The sequence below is a fragment of the Triturus cristatus genome, chromosome 3_1 (assembly GCF_964204655.1).
Source record: "Triturus cristatus chromosome 3_1, aTriCri1.1, whole genome shotgun sequence".
NCBI classification, from domain to species: domain Eukaryota; kingdom Metazoa; phylum Chordata; class Amphibia; order Caudata; family Salamandridae; genus Triturus; species Triturus cristatus.
The window spans coordinates 1,088,932,120-1,088,955,848 of record NC_140583.1 but is presented as its reverse complement, the minus strand read 5'-3'; the positions used below and the strand labels follow the sequence as shown (position 1 = coordinate 1,088,955,848).

The 23,729-nt window shown below is 49.6% G+C and overlaps 1 protein-coding gene across 1 annotated transcript in view; it reads right to left on the bottom strand.

Moving 5' to 3' along the window:
- Positions 1-4,275, bottom strand: part of GRIK4 (glutamate ionotropic receptor kainate type subunit 4) — a 1,510,174-nt gene extending 1,505,899 nt beyond the window's left edge. The window contains exon 1 of the mRNA XM_085645965.1: positions 4,246-4,275. The gene's annotated coding sequence lies outside the window, so the exon portion shown is untranslated. The remainder of the gene's footprint in view (positions 1-4,245) is intronic.
- Between the last annotated feature and the right edge of the window lie 19,454 nt (positions 4,276-23,729).

The following is a 23,729-nucleotide window of genomic DNA, read 5'->3' as shown; positions in this document are numbered from 1 at the left end:
GTCAGCGACACGCGTAGATCTCCCGTTTCGGGGAACTACCTATATCCCACGTGCTGCGAAAATACAGAGTTCGCTGATTCCGCGAACTTCGCCTTGGGGCCCGCAGAGAAGAAGAGCCAGCGCTTCCCCAAGCACACTTGCCCATTCTCCCGGGCTGATCTCGATAACACATTCCTTCTAATTACTCACTCTAATCGCATAATTAATGCAACAATTTCATCCCTGCAAACTAATGGCATCAATCATCGTGGAGCGCAGCTGGAAGTCGACCAGCCGGGGTCCCTAGTGGAGCGGCCGGGGAGGAACGGGCACAGATGTGGTAAAGCCGGTGACGCGCGGGTTGTGATGCGCGGGCGCGGCCCCTTCATCAATAGACGAATCCATCGGTGGGTGGGGGCTGCAGAACCTTGTTGGCTGACACGCTCAGGGCTTTTCAGCCTAGTACACATATTTCATTGGTCAGTTTACAACCCTAACTTGCTTGTGGTAATGCTACATTTACGGTTTCTGTCAGAACTCTCGCCTACTCCACTTACACTTTCAGTACCAACTCACTTCTACCACCTACTTTCACACTTACATCAACTACATTTTCTCTTCTAACGATCACCTGTACACTTACAGTATCGCTCTCAGAGTCTGCTATTTACACCCACTGTACCACCTCTTACTTCCAACATTTGCTTCCACGATAAGTGTACCACAATCTCTTGCGACACTTACTTGCACACGTGTAGTGTCACTGTCAATTTTTAACACTTACAGTGCCAACTCTCACTTCTACCATTTACTTGCACACTTATGGCAATACTTTCATTTTACCACTTACATACACAACTGTGTCACACTCTTAATGCTACCACATGCTTTCACACTCATAACATCACCATCGTTTAACTGCTTGCACACTTACTACTTCATACTCCTACTTCCACCACTCACTTGCACTTCCACTCTCATTTTAACACTTACAAACCCACTAACTGTGCAACGTTCTTACTTCTACCGCCTACTTGCACACTCATAACACCACGCTTATTTTACCAATTGCACACTTTCTATACTATGCCCTACTTCCACCTCTTACTTGCACACTTATAGTGCCACTCTCATTTTAACACTTACAAACACACTAACTGTGCAACGTTCTTACTTCTACCGCCTACTTGCACACTCATAACACCACGCTTATTTTACCAATTGCACACTTTCTATACTATGCCCTACTTCCGCCTCTTAGTTGCACACTTATAGTGCCACTCTCATTTTAACACTTACAAACCCACTAACTGTGCAACGATGTTACTTCTACCGCCTACTTGCACACTCATAACACCACGCTTATTTTACCAATTGCACACTTTCTATACTATGCCCTACTTCCATCTCTTACTTGCACGCTTATAGTGCCACTCTCATTTTGACACATACATACACACTACCAGTCCCACATTCTTACTTCTACCACTTACTTGCACACTCATAACATCATTCTTTCTTTAAGCACTTACTTGCCCACTTATTGTAATATCTTATGTCTACCTCTTACTTGCACACTTTTAGTCCCATCTCATGTTACCACTTACTTGCACACTTGACTACACTCTTGTTTGTACCGCGTACCTGCACAGTTGTGGTTGGTGTCAATCTATTTTTTATCACTTATTCGCACATTTACTTGTGCCACATCTGGCCCCTTTGCACCACTAACTCCAGCAACTAGGATAGATAAACTTGCTGACAGCGCTTAGACGCAAGCGAGTGTGGTTGAGCGCGTTATAAATGCGAATGCAAATGTTAAACGTGACTCCCGCAATCAACCCCCCTCGAGACCTCACCACTGTGTCCAGGGATGGCCCAAAATAACAAAACAACCCCCAAAAAACAATTCTTCTGACATAACGAAGGAAGCAAACACCTCCAACCTTCTTAATACGGGAGCCGAGTCTCCTGGGTCACTTAAAGTCACTACTCCCCGACACGTAATGTTGAGGGGAGGCGGGGGCTCCCCGGTTTCCAGTAGTCTGCGGCGTCTTTCTGGTTGCTTGTATTCATTCGAGCTGCCTCCTCCATTTCCATACCACGTACCTTTGTCAGCGCGCGCCACCCAACCTGCTGCACGCTGCTCCCGCTACCGCCGGGTTTAAGCGGGGGCGATTCCCTAGCGACCTCTCAGGTACTGCACTTTGAATGATCTGCTCGAACTACGTACTCCCTTAATATGTTAACTTTCGAGCGCCAGCTCGGACCGTACCCCCGCGTATCAGTGCTCCCTCCCACGACTAGTCCTCGTCGCCCCCCCCCCCCCCCCAACTATCCTACTTCGGTATGTCTGCATTTCATGGCCTCTTGCCCAAGAGGGAACCGGGGTTATCCCGCGCTCTTGCCTTGGGGGCCAGGTGCTGATTTTAGGACCCCCATGGCCCTGCTCCCACTATCTCCAGATGGCCGGGGCTTCCCATCCCCTTTTCGTGTTGAGCCCGGGAAGGGGTAAGGGTACAGTAGCGTCATAGCCTGCCCATCTCCTCGTCTCTGTCCATGGTTCTGCAGCAGGCCCTGCGGAAGGAGCGCAGACAGCTAACTGCCCGGGCTGCTCTCCAGCACGAAGTGAGGCCGCTACAGACACTCCTACCCCCAAACCACCAAGTCTTGGGGACCGAACATGTGCAGGTTCCTTTTATTTGCTCTCTTAATTCTCACTACGGTGGATGAGAGATTACCACCGCCCACATCACAAAAGGGGTTAAACTCTTTTAAGCACCCTTGTCTGTTGCTTTGGCGTACCAGGATCTCCCTACCTCTGAGTTCAGCACCCCCATACCTGCTAGGGATGGCAGTAAATTCTTTAGTTTACTATTCTTTAGTGGCTTATGGCCACTCACTGCCCCGAAAACGGATCTACAAAGTCTCCCCGAATGTTTTATAGCCGCTAAAGATGGAGGATCGGTAGGGTGCTCTATGCTTTTTACGGTTTACCGTACACAGATATGTATCCACCCATGAATTCATTCATTCTTGCCTGGCCAGCTCTTGTTGCGCCGTGTGATCCTGGGCTACTTCTCTGCATTTGTTGGTGATACAGAGTGAAGGGGTCGGGGTTGAATGTGTTATACGCCTGTGGCTGAATGCAGAGTTGAGAGGGTAGGGGGCTGATTTTCAGTATCATGTCGAATGCACCCCCAATCCTACAAGGTCTGGGGTGGGGGAGGTGGTAAGGGCTAGCTACAAGCATGGACAGTGTCCTACTCCCAAAGCTAGGTAGTAAACGGCAGTTAAACGGGGTGAGCAGTGGGCACCGCACTCCCACTGCACTTGCTGCACGAAAGACACCCATGCTACTGGCGGGAGTAGGGGGCGACATTTCCAGAGGGGGGTGGGGGCGGTCTTCTCGTTTCACCCTCTATCTTTTCATGAGGCTCGTATACCTAAGCTGTGTGTCATACAATATGCCCTTCAAGTCTGAGCCCCCGCCACCCAACCACCTGTTAGCTCGCGCCTGTGTTTTTTGTGAGGGGAGGGGGGATACCTGTCACCAGGCGCAGTTTTCTTACCCTTTCTTAACGCCGGCATTGGGGGCGCGTTTGGAGGGGGAGTATGTCCTAAAAGCTGCGAGATGAATATGCTCTTCTACCCCCGTCCCTGTCACACTCCTTCCTAGCTGCTCTTTGGGTCAAGCACGCTGCCGCCCCCCGCCTCACCCCTTCACTGGAAGCCCCCGGTCATTGCTGGAGAACGGATTGAAGACTTCCTAACCTTGCCTTGCCACCCCCGCCGCCCTGCTCTCTGGCTACTGGGAGAGTGTGCACTGCACTCGTGAACGAGAGCGGGGCAGAGGGGGTCTCGCTCACTTCTTCCTGCCCGGTATTGGCTTGCGGGCTGGGGGGCCGCTCCAGGCGCCGCTGCCCCTACCATCGGAGGTGGCTGCAGGGACGGAGAAGCCGGGTCTCCCCGTAGCCGGAGAGGGTATAAGACACTAAGGGGCCCGAGGGCCATGTATCGTAGAGGAGGGCTCGATTGGGGCACGGGGCGGCGCGTGGGATCAGGGATTGACAGTGGAATCACCCCAAGCACCGTAACCGTGGGGAGAATAATGATGAGGAGCGAAAATACACTGGACCGGCCACTGCCCCCAAACACACTCCAGACCACAACCCGAGCCCCCCTCCACCCGATCCGCAGATGCCTCTCCTCCCCTCAAAGCCCCCATCAGCCCTGTGCCCCCGGTGACGCCGCCGCTTCACTCACCCAGCGCCGCCCGCAGAGCCCGCTCCTCCGATCCAACTGCGGCTGGAGCCGGGAGAGGAGCGCGAACTGGGAGAGTGGCAAGGACAGCGCCACCTGCGGGCAGACGGGAGTACTGCAGAGACAGGACCAAAACTAGTGATTCTGTCGCGCCACCTGCAGGAAATTACAGGTATTGAAACGAGAACACGAGAGCTAGAGAAGATAGCTAGGGATGTATGACAAACCCCGCATGCCTTTCCCACGTATGCCTTTACTTACAGTCACTACCCCGACTGCCACTTTACGACGCATTCATTTACCATGCAAGACGTTACAACGACTTGCCTTGGGAGAGAGAAGGATTATGGCATACTTTAAATTACACCAGTCCAACAACGTGGCCCCTAAAGCACATCGTTGTAACAACTTGTGCGGTACAGGAACGCGGGGTTACGTCGCAGTCGGGGTAGTGACTGCGGGGTAAAAGCAGGTCGTAGTTCTGCCTGCGGGGTAAAAGATACTTCCTGATAGCAACACCTACGGGGCCGGAGTGATGGTGAATGGGCAGAGGGGGGATGAAAGCTACAGGAGAAGGCATGAACCAGCGAGATAGAATGAGTCTCCTGCAGGGGAGGGTATAGTATTGCAGAAATAGGAAATGAAACACGCAAGGAGACAGCACCTACTGCAGGGAGAGACTAGTATTACAGGGAGCAGTTAAGACCAAACGACATAAACAAGAGAGAGGTGGGTTCGCCGCTTATGGTGCGGGAGGTGTGCGGCAGGAGAGGACCAAGGCATGAGTAAGCAGGGGCCGGTGCACCTGCCCCGAGACATGGCTATTGGAGAGGAAAATTGAGATTTACTGAGCCAGAGAGAGGCGGCAGTGCCTGCTGCGGTAGAGAGTGCTACTGTAGGTAGAGGCCAGATGAGATCAGAGGAGATAGTAAAATCTGTAGTTTGAAAGGCTACTAGAGTGAGAGAGCTCAGTTGAACAGAAGGGGCAGCCAGGCCGGACTGGCAGTAGTAGGCATTGGGCATTTCCCCGGGAGGCTGGAAGGGGTGGGGGCTGTTTTTTTCAGCGCTGCTGCAATATTGCCCCCCAGTAACAAAAGCAGCAGTGTTTCATATTTGCATCCCCATCCCCTCCCTGGAGGCGGGGGGATGGTCGTACAAAATTGCCAGGGCTGCTTTGGGTTTCCAGTCCAGCTCTGGGGGCAGCCACGTGCCCCCCACCTCCTCCCTTCGTGGAAAGATAAGGATAACAGGAGAAAAACGATGATGGAGAGGTGCAGCAGTGCTACCTGCTGGATAGAGAGAACAGAGTAGAATATGGGGATACTGCCACCTACTGTGAGAAAAGGATACAGCAAGAGATAAAGAGATGAGGCAGTGCCAACTTGGGTCAGAGAGGGGTATGTAAGAAGATGACCTCAACAAAAGCAAAAGGGGACAGCACACTGCATGGAAAGTGTGATAGTGAAATACAGAACTGACCTGAAGAGAAGGAACAACACCACGTCATGGAAAAGAGAGGTACTGCAACTGAGAGAGCCCGAACTGGGAGAAAGTAGGGAACAGCAGCAAGTTGGCGAAAACATGGTATAATAGGAATTAGATCAGTGCCAAAGTGATAAGCAGCACCACCTCTGATGAGAGAAGGTACTATTGAGAGATGACAGTTCAAGTGAGAGAGAATAAATGCCTTTAGGGGGGGGATAGGACACTGCAAGGAGGAGATAGCCCAGTCTGTGACGGGTACCTGCCCCACTTGTGGGGGAGAGTGGTATTACAGTCATAGGGCCAACCTGAATAGGCAGAAAGTGCCAGATGGGTAACGCAGGAAAGAACCAGCGCCAGGGAAAGGAGCAGCACCTTCATGGTGCACAAAGAGTTACTGCAGAGGGAGAATGTGAGCTACAGAGAGAGAACAGTGTCACTCTTGGAGAGAGATGGGTGCTGCACAAGAGTACATGAGTGGCAAAGAGGGTGCAGCAACACCTTTGGGGAGAGAGTAGTATGGCTGGGGAAGCCCAGACTTAGGGGCACATTTACAAGGGCATTGCACCACCAGAGCGTCACTTTTTATGACGCTCCATTGGTGCGATGCCCTGCTCCATATTAACAATGTAAGTAAATATCGCACCCTTTCATGCATTTTCCTGCATCGAAAGGGAGTGCAATGGGTGTTGCTGTGGGCGTACCTACGTAACACCATTGCTTTTTGACACTGATCCAGATTTACAAAGATGTGTAAATCTGAGGCAGCTCAAAAAACTAACACCATTCAAAAAGAGGCGTTTGAGTGGCGCAATGTGGAGAACAACTTTTATTTCTTTTTATTTATTTCTTTTATTTCTCCTAGTTTTTGCTCTTTCTATGTGTGCTGCATTCTGCAGCACATATAGAAGGAGCGAATTGTCATTAATGATTGCTTATGTGCAGGAAGATGTCCCTTACTGCACATAAACAATTATCCCTGCAACGCAGGCACCCCTGCATCATTGTGCAAGGGTGCATGCGTTGGTGCTAGGCAGCTTTTTTAGCACAGGGATGAGCTTGTTAATATGGTGCATCCCTTCAGTTTTTGAAACGACGCAGCTCGGCACAGCAGACTTACTTGTAGCACTGCACCCTTTCATTGTAAATATACCCCATAGTATGGCAAGACGGCACAAACCTTAGGTGTAATAAGGGTACTGCAGAGAGAAAACATGAGTCAGGGCTTCCTGAAGAACAAAGGGGTACTTTAAGAAAGGAAATGGCCCTCAAAGAGGGAACACTGCCACCTTCGGCAAGAAAGGGTACTACCTCATAAACAGGACTGTGCTGAAGAGACGGAGATACTGAAAAGGAGAGAGGGGAAATCAGAACCAGAGATTTAGAGAGTGGGCAGTGGCCTCTAAGGGGGAGAAAGGGGCAGTGTGGGAGAAGACATGAATTAGAGAAAAGGGATAGGTCCACCTGCCTTAAATGATGGGTAGCATAGGGAAAGACGACACAAGAGAAAGTTCAGAGCTAGGGAGAGGGAGCAATTCACATGCTGTGAGAGTGGGGTGTATTCCAGGAGAGGACAAAAGCAGGAGAGAACAGTGGCACCTGTGGGGTGCTGCAGAAGAGGACAATATCTAGAGCAAGAGTGGGGGGACAGTGTGACCTGCAAGGAGAGAGGATCACTGCATGAAAAAAGGATGTGAGTCAGAGAGATGCGAGCATGTCACCTGTGGGAGAGAGGGGTACTGCAGCTGAAACAGCAGGAGCAAGGAGAGTGCCTGGTACTGTCTGCAAGGAGGAAGGACTTCTGCAGCTGAGAGGGGGCAGAGAGGGTAGAATGTCAGCTGGGACGAACACGTGTTTTGCATGGACAGGAGCAGGTCAGGAGAGCAGACACAATGTCACAGTGGTATATTATTAACCCCTGCGGCGTGGGGGGGCCCTGAGCTTCAGGGGCCCCCCTCCAGCACTGTGCATGGATGGCGGGTGTCTGGCCTGAGAGCTCCAGACTGGGTCCAGAGACTGGGGGGCCCCCTCCATGTACTCTGTTGCCCCCCCTCGAGTTTCATTACCCCACTGCGGTGTCACTTGCAAAAAGAGAAGACAAAAGGGCACTGAAGGCAGAGGATTGAGCTATAGAGAGGAGTTATGACCACCTATGCGCTGAGCGTGGAGCAGAAGTAAATGGTGAGACTTAATGATGGCGGGCAGTGTCATGAAGGGCAAGAGTGCATACTGCAGGAAAAGGTCATGAGCTGAAAATGGGACTGTACAAGGTGTGGGGGTAAAAGGGGTGTCAGAAGGGAGTACTATAACCATATGTAAAGGAAGCTGTCACTAACTAGATCTGAGCGGTATTGCAGCTGGAAGAGCAGCTGCTGGGGTACTGAAGGGCACAGGAATACCTGTGGTGAGACACTGATACTGTCGGAGAGGACAAGAGCGAGAGAGAAGGAGCAGCACCAGCTGTGGTGAGAGAGGGCACTGGAACCAATAGACCAGATAAAGAGGAGTGGGGCAGCCCTACCTGTGGGAGAGACAAATATTGCAACTAAAAGGACAGGAGTTGGGAGAGAGGAGTGGACAGTCCGACCTGAGGAGAGAGAGATGTCATGTAGGGTGAGGCTGAAGCCAGACAGAGGAGCAGGGACACAAGCATCAAAAGGAGAGAAAGGGAAGGTATAGTTCCACATGTGGGAACAGAGGGCGTAGGAAGCTGGCTTGTTGTGTGATATATAAATAAGTTGATATACAGTGTAAAGAGTCCAGGGGTTCCCTTATGAGTGGGCAGGGGCTTGCTATGCAATCCCGAAGTGCTCTACTAAGGGGTAGTGTGGTCGAGAAGCCTTAGGCTTAACACAGAGGAGTGCCAGACATTTTCAAACTACTCACAATCAGCCGCGGTCCGTGGAGGAAACAGCGGTGGGGTGGTAGGGCCGCATTGGGGGGTATTGCGAGGGACGATGCAGAGGTAAAATTAACTATTTATTTAATTTTCCCTCGGCATAATCTCTTAAACCCCCCCCCCATGCCGCCGCACTGCTGGGCCGTGGCTGCACACAATGATTAACCCCTTGCGTGCTCATGACGGAACCACTTCGTCATGAGCCACGGGCGCCGTGTGCTCATGACGGAGTGGTTCCGTCATGCTGCGGCCGTTGCGGCCGCTCCGCCCACGCGGCGCTGATTCCCCGCCTGTGCGGGCGAATAATGCGAGTGGGCGGAGACGTGACGGAACCACTCCGTCATGAGCACAGCGCGCCCGTGGCTCATGACGGAGTGGTTCCGTCACGAGCATGGCGGCGCCGCGCTGACCCCGAACCCCCCCAGCGCCGCAGCGGAATTCGTGCCGCGGCGAAGGGGTTAATAACTGACAAACCGATTCAAGAAGGAGATCCACACCAATGTATAAAAATTCCAAGTACCGTTTTGGCATCAGAGAAAAATCATTCAGGTAAGTATGTTTTTAAATATAAATTCTTTTCACTTTAAAAAGTTGAGACAGTGCAAGTTCTGCAATGTTATCCTATCCTATGGAGGGCAGAACAAGTTCTGCAAACAGGTATAGTACATCAACTTACACGACCAACCTCCAAGAGTTGAGGAGAGTGCAGGGCAAGGTCCAAGGCAGCACCAACAGTACAGCACTAGTGGCACAAGGGTGACCGGGTCCAGAGTGCAAATCAGCATCAGCTCAATGGTTATCTATGAAGATCAGAGACTGCAAAAAGAGTCTGAGGCTCTGACCAGGGGGCCAGTTGAGCTGAACCAGCAAGTGGGCTAAGGCCTTGCAATGCTCGGGGATGGGGGACACCTTTGGTCCTCTTCTCCAAGGCCCAGGGGCGATGGGCACAGGAGTATTCTTAGGAGTCAGGATTTTCCTTCCTGGAGCAGTAGCGGTTGTGGTGGCCTGCATGCAGAGGCTGCAGGCGGCGTCGGGGAGTCCAGGAGAGGTGAAACCACAATGGACTCAAGCTTTGGAGAGCTGGGGGACCTTGTTTACAACCAGTGGCCTATTATAACTTGGATCGGTGGCGACAGTTGCAGTGGTGTCTTCGGTGTCGGGGTTTTGGCAGTTTCGGAGGCCTCAGAGTCTTCCCTTTTGGAGTTTCTTCAGGACCAGTCTGCTGTTCATGGGGGTCTTTTTTGAAGGCAGGCAGTCCTCCCAGGTTTCGGGAGCCAGCAGCTGCAGAATGAGTTGACTTTGGTGCAGTTTTCGACGAGAGATGCAGAGAGGCCGGCAGGGTTGGAACCAGGTCAGCTGCTCATTCTCTCCTCTCTGCTTTTGCAGCTCTTTGGTGTCTTCTCTCTTTTTAGGGTGCCAGGATCTGCTTCTATGGTGCCAGGGACTCCCCTAAATACTGGATTTAGGGGCATTAGTGGAGTGCAGGATAGTAGCCAATGGGCTACTGACCCTTACAGTCACTTTGCCCCATATGACCACTTTCTGTGGGAAGCGGGTATAACCCTGTCTCAAAAATCCTAAGGTTTCCATCGCTACTTCTGAAAAATCATATCCACGTCACAGTAGCCCACCTTAGGGGTGGTACTATCTTTGAGGTGGCAGGCTTACATGACTAGGTAATTTTCCCGCCTATGAAAATGCCAAGGGGGCTCTGGACAGAGTGGGGGTGGCTTCCTCTCCTGTGAGGGGTGCCGGATTCGCATTCCAAAGGCGGCAGCTTCTTTGAAGCTTGCCAGCCCAAGAAGCATAATCAGCAGGTCATCCTGTGGGAGGGAGTGTTCCACCCTCTTCCCAGGCAGGATTTTGTTCTGGGTCTCCTGAGAGCAATGGCTCCCACTCTATGAGGTCAGAACAGCGTCTCGGATGGCAGGCTGGCAGAAACCAGTCAACAAGCACACCAGAGGCTGGTAGGTTTTCAGAGGGCACCTCTAAGGTGTCCTCTGGTTGCATGTATTGGTAACTCCAACTCTGGCATCAGTGTGGGTTTAGCAATACAAGATGTTTGATACCAAACATCCCTATTTTCAATAAAGCCATCATGTAGCTGGGGAACTCGCTTTACCAGTTTCCAACACATGTCTAAAATGGCTTCCCAGGTCACTTGTACTGGCAGTAATCAGACTAACCAGCACAGGGGCACATCTGCTCATGCAGGTATGCCCTCACATGTAATTTTCAGCACCCTGCCTTAGGCCTGTTAGGCCTGCTGTAGGGGTGACTTACAAACATACCATGCAGTGGTACAGGACATGGCACACAGGGATGTATGACTTGTTGTGTTTTCACTTTTGTCTAACCAAGACATGCAGCCTGCAATAGAAGTGTTGCATGTGCTTGGCGAGGGGGTCCTTTCGGGTGGCACAATTCGTGCTGCTCTTAGGGACCCTCTTTAGCACCTCAGGCCCTAGGTACCAGGGGTACAATTTACTAGGGACTTACAGAGGGTGCTAAAGTTTTTGCCATTCGGGTAAACAATTGAAAGTTTTTGGGGAAAGAAAACTGTTTCTAGGGATCTGGTTAGCAGAAACCCAGTACACTTCAGTCAAAGGTGCATAAAATACCAGGCAAAAAGTGTAGGGGTGGGGTACCGCAACAAGTACCCAGCTTCCTACACAAGCCCATACCCAGTCAACAGGCTAGGAAACTCAGCCACAATCTGGGAGAGTCTTCCTAGTCTTTCAGACGAGGAAGAGTAAGGAAGCAGGTTGGATTATTGCAAGGCCTACTCTGCCCTACGTACTCCTGTTTAGGTCATTCCCTTTGGAGAGCTGACCTACCTCCTCAGCATGAGGAACCCATTTAAATGCCCCTTGTCTGCCTCTTCAGTTTCCTTGCCCATTTTTTTGGGTTTTAGATCAGAGGTGTCTACCTCTGCGAACTCGAACTTAGCCAGGGTTACCCCCAGGTTACGCAAAGAGGTTACCCACAACTTGAGTAACTCCACCATGACAAAGAGGGTCAGGGAGCCTAGCTTGTCATTTGACATGCAGTCAGACCACCATGCCAAGAACAGTTTAGCCACAAAACGCTAACACCGAGCAGAGACCATGTAACAGCTGTCAGTGCCCAGGACCACACCTTTGACTCTTCACTGACAGGCGAAGGTGCTAACTTATAGATTTCTTTGAGTTTGAGTTGCCTGTCTGCTGCCTTAAAGTGGGGGTTACAACCTCCTGTAGTAAACACCCTTCTTCCACTCTCTTTTCTGTTAACCAAGGAGTCACCATCTCAGGCTTAACAGCTGCCTGACTAGTTAGGACATCTTGTGGGTCAGGTGGGGTTGCACCAGCGCCAACATTGGAGTTCTCCCCTACTGGTGTAGAATCTCCTTGGCTCACTATAACTTTGGCCAAAAAGTGCACACCTTTCGTACACTGTCTCTTTTTTTGGGGCTTACTTGCACTAGCTGCAGGTTCAGCCCCCCAAGAATCCCTGGGTGAGGAGTAGCACTGGACCAGTACCTCTCTTTGGCGAAGACCAACCTCTGGGTGATCCTTTCCAAGGAGACAGTCAAGGGGGAGGTCTGCACTGACTACAACCCTTCTCAGACTAAGGGACCCAGCTATTTCTAGGGGTATTAAAGGCTCAGGCCTAACAGTAACCTCTCCTGGGAAAACCCTTACTCTTTTAGTATCACCTGGGATATACTGGGTTGTGAGTACCAACCTGTCATTAACAATGGTGGCACTGTCACAGGTATATGTCAAGGCAGTGGCTGGGATTCCATTCATCAGTAGGTAGTGGAAGTGTTCTCTCTCAGGGTCAGATTGGGACTGCAATCAGGCCCGGGCAGTCTAAAAAAAGTGCCCCACTTTCGCGGATCGTGCCCTTTCATGGAACACATTTAGTTAGTCTCATTGGGCTAATTTTTAGAGAAATGTTTGGTAACCTAAGCATTTTAAAGCCTAATGAATCAGTAAGATTGGTGAAAACGAGAAGCACTGCATTTTGGCCAGGTGGGCGAGGTGAAAAAAATGTCCCAGGGGCCACAATACCTGATCTGGCTGAGGTTGCCACATGGCTCTTTTTTAATGACATGATCTGTATTTCAATATCCTGGCCGGTGCGAAAATGAAGAAAATCACTGAAAGTCCGTATTTTTTCTTCTGATCAGTATGTATTTTAGACAGTCAAGGTAAGGTGAAAGCACTTTAAAAGGTATTCAAAAGCTGCTTTACTCATCCTTGACTAATAGTAGAACTGAACAAAGATAGAAAAACCATGTCAAAAAAGAATATGGATTTTTTTTATATAGAGTGCTCTCTAATTATCATGCTCTGGCCCTTGCAGAATCTGATAACATGAATAAATTGCAGTTTTTTTTCCTAATTGCTTTTTTAAATAGTTTTACATAGGGTCAACTCAGGGCTAGGGCATTGGAGCGATTTACATGAGCACAAGTTACACTACACAAGATCAAATTAATTTTTACTTCAGGCGTTGGGAGATTAAGCGATTTGCCCACAATCACAAGAAGTTGAGCTGGCGCCAGGACTGGAACCTGGTTTCCCACTTCCAAAGTCGGCAGGTTTGGCTGTAACGCCACCTCCTCTCTAGTTTAATAAAAGCTTAATAAAGATTTCCTCACAGCGAGACCCATGCAAATACACACACTTCCTCCAGGAAGGTTTCTCTTACTTCACTCCCTCCCCAGCCTCAGGGCGATGGCCTTCCAGTGAAGGGTTCAAGAAAAAGGACTCAGTACTGCTGCTCTAATGGGGGGTGAGGTGTAGATGGTCCATAGCCAGAAAAGCCTGCCCCCCCCCCCAGCAAGGCCCCTACATATTCCAACCTCCCCCATTGCCTGAATGTGATGGCCTGGCAGGGGAGGAGTCAGGGGCAAGACACTGCTTCTGGGCCAAGTTGGCCCCACGGGGGCCGAGATAAGAATGGCCCAACAAATGGAGCAATAACTGACCTCCAGTAAGGCTGATTGTCACACTTACCACCCTAGCCCACCCACCATAACCTCAAGTGTGATGGCCTGGCAGGGCAGGAATGAAGTAGAGACCCTTTACCCCACATGTCACCCTTAGACACCCGCCCATCGCCCAATGCGCGACTGTCCACCTTCCTAATTCGACCCTGTCTACTCCCTTTAGGAATCTCCAACTCACCTTTTGGACCCACTTTCCAGTTAAAGGCTACGAGGACTACCTCATATGACGAAAAAGCCTCAAAGGCTACAGTGACAATCCCTGGAGGTACACTAGTGGTTGTTTTTTTAGGGCAGCAAGGGTCCTTGGCTAGGTGCCCTGTCTGCCTACAGTTAAGGCACCAAGCCTTCTTGAGGTCTCAGTTCTTACCCTGGTACCCACTTTTGTTTCGTTCGTGAGGTATCTCTGGGCCCTCCCTCCTGGTCAGGTTTTTGGGGGTCTACAGAGGACTCCTTACTTTTATGTTTGTCTTCAGAGTGGTCCACCTTTTACTTTTGGGGAGGGGGGGCTTTATGGCGTCTTTCTTTTGGTCACCCCCACCATGCCTAGTTCTGGGCACTCTTGTTCTTACCCAAAGATCAGCCTTCGTCCCCAACTCTTGGAAGAGACTGGCCCCAGGTCCACCAGGTATTGATGCAACACAATTACTTAACTGATGTTCTTTCATACCTAAATTATAAAGCCCATCACAATCATGCAAATTGCTACTTTTTAACCAACCACCTAGTGTCACTGAAAAGTCGACAAAATCTACCCAGGTCTGACTCTTGGTTTTCTTAGTCTCCCTGAATCTGATCTAGTATTTCTCAGTAGTGAGTCCAAAGCCCTTAATCAGGGTATCCCTCATGGGGTCATAGGACTCAGCATCTGTTTCATTCAGTGTCAGGAGCCTATCCCTACACTTCCTTAGAACAGCTCCCAAAGAAGAGAGCCCCAATACCTCTTGTTCAGCTGTCCCAGTTTGCAGGCCCTCTCAAAGGCTGTAAATCATTTGGTGATATCATCACACTCTGAGTATTTTGGGGCAATTCCTTTGGGTATTTTAGGGGCAAAACCATCTTCCCTATTTATAATTTTGCTGCCACCAGAGATGGGTCCCGGGCCCATTGCTGCTCTTTCCTTTTCTATAGGCAGAAGTTTAGCCTCCAGTTCTATCCTCTTGGCTAGTTTTCGAAGATCTGCATCAGTGTCTATCACTTCTAGGAGAATACTAGGACTGCTTCCAGTGGTATTGCTTTCTGAAGGGGTAGAGGTGGAACCAGTGTCAACCTCATCCACATCTTGGTCTTCATCATCCTCTTTCCGGGTGGGGGGAGCAGGGGTACTTTTATTTGCCAAGTCCATGTCGTTTTCTGCCAGCAACTGCTGCAGATGAGCTTTTGTGGGTTTAGGTCCCATGGCAATTTTCCATGCCTTACAGAGCTCCTTAAGTTGGGGTACTCTAAGGTGCTCAGAGGGAGCCAGGTTAAGTTCCCGGGAGGTCCTTCTGAAGACATAATTTTAAATGTATTAGGAAACTTTTTAAGGACTTACAAAAGATGCTCAGTACTGCTAAAGGCCTAACTACTTTACTACTTTTTAAATTCTAAACAGTTTTGCATAGGAACTTAATCAAGACCCTGTCAGCTATCTTAAAACAATTTAGAAAGATCATACTAGAGACAATTTTGGATGCCTTTGTGGAATCACTTATCAACCAAGTGGTACAGAAAAGTCTTCTTTTCCACCACTGCACCGGCAATGTAGGAAGCTGGCTCTTTATGTGATACATCAATAAGTTGATATACCATACAAAGAGTCCAGGGGTTCTCTTATGAGTGGACAGGAGCTTGCTATGCAATCCCAAAGTGCTCTATCAGGAGGTAGCGTGGCCGAGGAGCCTTAGGCTTAACACAGAGGAGTGCAAGACATTTGCAAAATACATACACAATGATTAATAGTTGACAACACGACTCAAGAAGGAGATCCACGCCAATTTATAAAAATGCCAGGTACCTTTATATATGATTTGCCACCAGCAAAAGATTCTTCAGGTAAGTATATTTTTAAATATAAATTCTTTTCACTTTTAAAAGTGGACGCATTGCAATTTCTGAGTTCTTCAATGTTATCCTATAGAAGGAAGAACAAGTTCTGCAAACAGGTACAGTACATCGACTTACAGGACCAATCTCCAAGTGTTAAGGTAAATGGTGGGCAAGGTCCAAGGCAGGACAAACAGTACACCACCAGTGACACGAGGACGGCCAGGCGCAGGGTGCAAATCAGCGCCAGCAACCCAATGGTTTTCTATGGAAATTGGTCACAGCAAAAAGAGGCTGCCAGGAAGCCAGTCGGGCTGAAGCAACAAGTGGGCACAGGCCTTGCGTTGCTCAGGGATGGGGAGGCACCTTTGGTCCTCTTCTCTGAGGTCTAGTGGCGACGGGTGCAGGAGTGTCCTTAAGCGTCGGGTTTTTCCTTATCGGAACATTCGCGATTGAGGGGGCCTGCGTGCAGAGGCAGCAGGAGAGGTCAGGGAGTTTAGGAGGGGCGAAACCAAAATGGACGCAAGCTCTGGAGGGCTGGGGGACCTTGCTGACACTGGTGGCCCACTTCAACTGGGACCGGAGGCGATGGGTGCAGCGGTGGCTTTGCATACCGGGTTTTGGCAGGTTTCTTTTGGAGTTTCTTCAGAACAGGTCCTCTGTTCACAGGATGTCTTGAGTCTTTTTCGAAGGAAAGGTTTCACGAGTCAACAGCTGCTTGATGAGTCGACTTTTGAGCAGTTTTCGATGAGGGATGCAGACAGGCTGGCAGGGTTGGTACTTGGGCAGCTGATTCTTCCCTCCTTTCTGCTTTTGCGGCTCTTCCGTGTACTTTCTCTTCTTAGGTCATTAGGATCTGCTTCTCTGGTGCAAGGGACTCCCCCAAAGATTTAATTTAGGGGTGTTATTAGAATGTAGGGTAGTAGCTAATCTGCTACTGACGCTTGGGGTCACTACCTCCCTATATGACCTCTTCCTGTGGGAAGTGGGCATAACCCTGTCCAAGAATTCCTAAGTAAGCCCTAACAAAGAGGGCTACTTCTGAAAAATTGTGTCCACCTCGCAGTAGCCCACCTTAGGGTTAGTACTAGCCCGGAGGTGGCACGTTTACCAGACTTGCTAATTTTCTCGCCTGTCCAGGGGGCTCTGGACAGGGGAGGAGGGTGGCTTCCTCTCTTGTGCGGGAGCCAGATTTGCATTCCAAAGGCGGCAGCTTCTTTGAAGCTCGCTGGCCTAAGGAGGCTAATCAGCAGGTCATTCTGTGGAAGGGTGTGTTACACCCTCTTCCCCGACAGGCCTTTGTTCTGGTCCTCTTGAGAGCAAAGGCTCACACCCTAGGTGGTCAGAACTGTATTTCGGGTAGCAAGCTGGCAGAAACCAGTCAGCAAGCACTCCAGAGACTCGTAGGTTTTTAGGGGACACCTCTAAGGTGCCTTCTGGGGTGAAAGTATTGGTAAATCCCACATTGGCATCAGTGTGGGATTACCAATAAGAGATGTTTGATACCAAGCATCCCTATTTTCAGTGAAGCCATCATGCAGCTGGGTAATTTAAAATGCTTACCCGGTCACTTGAACTGGCAGTAATCTGACTGACCAGCACAGGGGCCCATCTTCTCACGCAGGTATGCCCTAACATGTAATATTTAGCACCCTGCCTTAGGGCTGTCAGGCCTGCTGTAGGGGTGACTTACAAATATTTCATGCAGTGGTACAGGACATGGCACACAGAGATGTGTGACATGTCATGTTTTCACTTTTGTCTGCACCAAGGCAAGCGGTCGTCAATGGTAGACTTGCATATACTTGGTGAGGGGTCACTTAGTGTGGCACAATTCGTGCTGGTGCCCTTAGGGACTCTTTAGCACCCCAGTCCCTAGGTACCAGGGGTGCCAATTACTAGGGACTTAGGGAGGGTGCTAAAGGTTTTGCCAACTTGGTCAACAATTGTACATTTTTTGGGAAAGAACACTGTAACTGTGGACCTGGTTAGGCGGAACCCAGAACACCTCAGTCAAAGGTGTATCATATACCAGGGAAAAGTGGGGGTACTGCAACAAGTACCCAGCTTCCTACACTGGGGTACTGCAAGAGAAACTCGAGGTAGATAGATGGAGTTGAACAAGTTGCGAGTAAAGAGTTTGAAGCCTAGAGTAATAGAGGCTACATCACCACCTGCAGGGAAAGAAGGTAGGAGCTGCCAGCATTTGGTGGGCACAGCACCATCTACAGAGGATCATTGCAGAGAGACAATATGTGGAGAGAGAGGGTGAAGCACAACCTGTGAGAGGAACCAGGTACTGCATGGAGTTAACCTGAGCCTGGGGCGTGGAGGGCACAGCTCTGCTGCTTGACAAGAGCTTGACTACAGGGGGACACAAAGAGCTTCAAAAAGAAGACAGCACCAACAGCAAAAGAGAGGTGCCCTACACCAAAAACAGAAGGAGCAAGTAGGATGAAGGGGGCCGCACCACTTGTGGCAAGAGAAAATAGTACAATTGGAAGAGGCACCATACCAGGGAGAGACAAGAGCCTCAGCTGCACCTTCCCTGAGAAAGGAGTAATGAAGGCAGAGCGATAAGGAGCATCAGAGCGAGGGCTGCAGCACCGGTGGGGGAAAAGGGGCTATGCAGGTAAAGAGGGTAAGAGTTGTGAGAATGGTGGGAACAGCACCATCCATGGAAAGAGATGGGTAATGTAAGAGCGTTCCAGAGTCTGAGAGAGAGAGAGAGAGAGAGAGAGAGAGAGAGAGAGAGAACAGTGCCATCTACAGGGGAAATGGATATTGCAACCAGAGACTAAAAAGATAGTGAGAAAGGCCAGGACAAGTATTGTAATGCACGGAGAGAACCAGAAAGAGGGAACAGCACCGCCTAGAGGGATCTAGGGGTACCACACAGAGAGACCTGGAGTTGAAGAGAAGGAAAGGGGCCACTTGTGGGGTACCTATGATACTGCAAGTAGATAATACGAGGCAGAGAGGGACTACTAGATGGGAAAATGAGCTGTTTCATTCGAGAGATCATTTAGTGAACAGACTGCATGGCTGAGCGTCTCCCTCTCCCGCAAAGAAAGTGAGAACCTGCAGGAGAAACATTGAGGTGAAGAGAAAAGGGATGTCACCAGAGGGCATACAGTGGGACTGCCAGGATAGAGAATCAATTCCAGAAAGATGGAGCATCACCGCCTGAAAGAAGGCAACTGAGTTGAGATATCCCAGCAACAGAGGGGGTCCACTGTCCTGCTCAGAAAGAGGGCTAATGCAGAGAGAGGACGTGAGCTGGTGAGTGGGTGGGTTGCTACTGGCAGGAAGAGTGGGGTACTGTAGACAATAGAGCAGGAGCTACAAGATTGGCGGTGGCAATGATGTCTGCAGGGAGAAAGTTGTGAAAGAGTGGACAACGTCTCCTTTGTACAGAGAGGTGAACTGCAGGCTTGTGACTACAGCTAGAAGAGAGAAGGGGCAGGGTCACTTGTGTGGAGTGAGTGGGAGAGCATGCAAGAAGGCATCAGGTGGGAAAAAGTGAGCAGCTGTACCTGTGGTGAAGAGGTGTTCATCACCTAAAAAAACGGACTACTACATTGGTAATGCAGGGATGGGACCACAGCAACGATCAGAGGCAGCGCCACCTGCAGGTGGAGAGGAGCACCGCAGACTGACTTAAGAACTGAGAAGATGGGTATTGTCACCTACAGGTAGAGAAAGTTACTGCTGGAGAGACCACAAGCAGTGGTGGCTGGCATCTATTAAGGGTGGGGGGAGGGGGGTTAACAAAAAAAATAATAAATAAAGCACTTACAGATCCTGACGACCTCCTCCTCACTCCGACTTCTTCTGTTGGGGTTGCAGTGCAGGCCCCAGCAAACTCCCTCGACCAGTCCAGGCCTGCTCACGTGCTGTTAACCAGCATGTGAGTAGTGCCCTGATTGATACGAGTGGCCTCTCTCGGTGCTCCCGAGGCCACCGGATGCCTGCACTTGCTTTCAACCTAGCTCTTTAACCCCTTCGCTGCCAGGCGTTTTCCCCCTCCTGTGCCACGCCCTTTTTTGGCTATTTGGGGTAGTGCGCGCTGAGGCCCCTGTAACTTTTTGACCACATAAGGTATCCACGCCAAATTTGCGTCCTTTTCTTCCAACATCATGGGGATTCTGAAGGTACTCAGGGTTTGTAGATTCCCCTGGAGGGGTCACAGAAATGAGCCAAAATACAGCAAAATGTAGTTTTTTTGGGGGGGAAATGGGAAAAACGGGCTGCAAATGAAAGCATCTGGGTTTTTCCCTGAAAGTGTTATCAAAACAGGGTTTGTGGGGCTGAAATCACAATTTTCCCAGCTTTTAGGGGATATCAGACTTTTGTCAGAAACCCACAATTTTTTACACAGTTTTGGCATTTTTCTAGGACATAGCCTATTTTTGCTATTTTTTGTGCTTTCAACCTCCTTCCAGTTAATGGTAGAAATGGGTACAAAAACAATAATGGATCCTGGAAAGCTATACATTTTAGAGAAGTAGATAAAATTCTGAATTCAGCAAGGGGTCATTTGTGTAGATCCATCAAGGTTTCTTTATAGAAACTAACAGTTAAATATAGGATAAATTGAAAATTTGTTGAAAAAAAGCGCCTTTTGTGTCAACGTTTTCACCTGTAACTTCTTCTAATTTTGACATCTCTTTGAAAGCAATATACCATTACATCCGCTGAACATTACTGGTTGTGGGGATATATAGGACATGTAGGTTTACCAAAAGCCCGACGAACCCAGAGCCAAAAACTGAGCAGCAACTTGCAATGGTTTTTTATTATGTACCGGGTATATAGTAATTATTCTGTAAAAATGTGTACATGGAAAAATCGGTATGAAAGACACCTATGTATTTCTGAAATGGGAACTAAATACAGAGTTTAGAAACAGTAGATATTTGCACATTTCCGAAATTGGGATACTCATACTAGCATGAGAATTATCAGTCATTTTTTAGAATGACTTCTTTTTTACACAATGTCTTTCATTTGGAAGGCAGAAATGCATCGAAAGTCAATAGGTAATGACAGTTCCTTTACAAATCTGAATTACCCTAAGTCTCCCATTAAAAATGGTACCTCACTTGTAGGGGTACGCATAGTGCCCACGACAGGAAATGGCTCAAAACCCAACGTGAACACACCACATTTTCACAATGCAAAATTACCCTTTTTTAGCAAAGTGCCTAGCTGTAGTTGTTTAACCCTAGCTCTGCCGGCACCTAGGGAAACCTAGCAAACCTATACATTTTTGAAAACTAGACACCCAGGTGTATCCAGGATGGGGTGACTTGACTGCCTCCCACCAGGTTCTGTTACCCAGAATCCCTTGCAAACCTAAAAAATTGCCCAAAAAAACACCTTTTCCCCACATTTCTCTGGTGGAAAGTTCTGGAATCTGCGTGGATCCACAAATTTCCACACACCCCGCGTTCCCCAAAGTCTTCCGAGAAAAATGGTACCTCACTTGTGTGGGTCAGCCTAGTGGCCGCGACAGGAAACGGCACAAAACGTAAGGTGGACACACCTCAATTTCGCTGTGAAAAATGACCCTTTTTTGGCAAAGTGCCTAGCTGTAGTTTTTGAACCATAGCTCTGCCGGCACCTAGGGAAACCAAGCAAACCTATACATTTTTGAAAACTATACACCCAGGGGAATCCAGGATGGGGTGACTTGACTGCCTCCCACCAGGTTCTGCTACCCAGAATCCCTTGCAAACCTAAACAATTGCCAAAAAACCCACATTTTCCCCACATTTCTGTGGTGGAAAGTTCTGGAATCTGCGTGGATCCACAAATTTCCACCCACCCCGTGTTCCCCAAAGTCTTCCGATAAAAATGGTACCTCACTTGTGTGGGTCGGCCTAGTGCCCGCGACAGGAAACGGCGCAAAATGCATCGTGGACACACCTAAAATTCGCAGTGAAAAATGAACCTTTTTTGGAAAAGTGCCTAGCTGTAGTTTTTGAACCCTAGCTCTGCCGGCACCTAGGGAAACCTACCACACCCACACATTTCTGAAAACTAGACACCCGGGGGATTCCAGGGAGGTATGGCTTGCGTGGATCCCCCAATGTTTCCTTACCCAGAATGCCCTGCAAACCTCAAATTTAGCTGAAAAATTCACCTTTTTCACACATTTTTGTGTGGGAAAGTTGTGGCATCACCGGGCTGACCCAAATTTTCTACCACCCAGCGTTCCCCCAGGTCTCCCGATAAAAACGGTGCCTCACTCATGTGGGAGGCCCAAGTACCCGTGACAGGCAAGGGCCCAAAACGTATTGAGGCGACATGAAAATTGCCTACCTCAAAACGACCTGGTTTTGCAAGGGGGGTCACCTGGGTTTTTGGCCCGGTGCTCGGCGGCCACCTAGGGGAACCTACCAAACCCACACATTTCTGAAAACTAGACACCCGGGGGATTCCAGGGAGGTATGGCTTGCATGGATCCCCCAACGTTTCCTTACCCAGAATGCCCTGCAAACCTCAAATTTAGATGAAAAAATCCCCTTTTTCACACATTTTTGTGTGGGAAAGTTGTGGCATCACCGGGCTGACACAAATTTTCTACCACCCAACGTTCCCCCGGGTCTCCCGATAAAAATGGTGCATCACTCGTGTGGGAGACACAAGTACCCGCGACTGGCAAGGGCCCAAAACGTATTGAGGCAACATGAAAATTGCCTACCTCAAAACAACCTGGTTTTGCAAGGGGGGTCACCTGGGTTTTTGGCCGGGTGTTCGGCGGCCACCTAGGGGAACCTACCAAACCCACACATTTCTGAAAACTAGACACCCGGGGGATTCCAGGGAGGTATGGCTTGCGTGGATTCCCCAACGTTTCCTTACCCAGAATGCCCTGCAAACCTCAAATTTGGCTGAAAAATTCACCTTTTTCACACATTTTCGTGTGGGAAAGTTGTGGCATCACCGGGCTGACACAAATTTTCTACCACCCAGCGTTCCCCCAGGTCTCCCGATAAAAACGGTGCCTCACTCATGTGGGAGGCCAAGTACCCGCGACAGGCAAGGGCCCAAAACGTATTGAGGCGACATGAAAATTGCCTACCTCAAAACGACCTGGTTTTGCAAGGGGGGTCACCTGGGTTTTTGGCCCGGTGCTCAGCGGCCACCTAGGGGAACCTACCAAACCCACACATTTCTGAAAACTAGACACCCGGGGGATTCCAGGGAGGTATGGCTTGCATGGATCCCCCAACGTTTCCTTACCCAGAATGCCCTGCAAACCTCAAATTTAGATGAGAAAATCACCTTTTTCACACATTTTTGTGTGGGAAAGTTGTGGCATCACCGGGCTGACACAAATTTTCTACCACCCAACGTTCCCCCGGGTCTCCCGATAAAAATGGTGCATCACTCGTGTGGGAGGCCCAAGTACCCGCGACAGGCAAGGGCCCAAAACGTATTGAGGCGACATGAAAATTGCTTACCTCAAAACGACCTGGTTTTGCAAGGGGGGTCACCTGGGTTTTTGGCCCGGTGCTCGGCGGCCACCTAGGGGAACCTACCAAACCCACACATTTCTGAAAACTAGACACCCGGGGGATTCCAGGGAGGTATGGATTGCGTGGATTCCCCAACGTTTCCTTACCCAGAATGCCCTGCAAACCTCAAATTTAGCTGAAAAATTCACCTTTTTCACACATTTTTGTGTGGGAAAGTTGTGGCATCACCGGGCTGACACAAATTTCCTACCACCCAGCGTTCCCCCGGGTCTCCCGATAAAAACGGTGCCTCACTCGTGTGGGAGGCCCAAGTACCCACGACAGGCAAGGGCCCAAAACGTATTGAGGCGACATGAAAATTGCCTACCTCAAAATGACCTGGTTTTGCAATGGGGGTCACCTGGGTTTTTGGCCCGGTGCTCGGTGACCACCTAGGGGAACCTACCAAACCCACACATTTCTGAAAACTAGACACCCGGGGGATTCCAGGGAGGTATGGCTTGCATGGATCCCCCAATGTTTCCTTACCCAGAATGCCCTGCAAACCTCAAATTTAGCTGAAAAATTCACCTTTTTCACACATTTTTGTGTGGGAAAG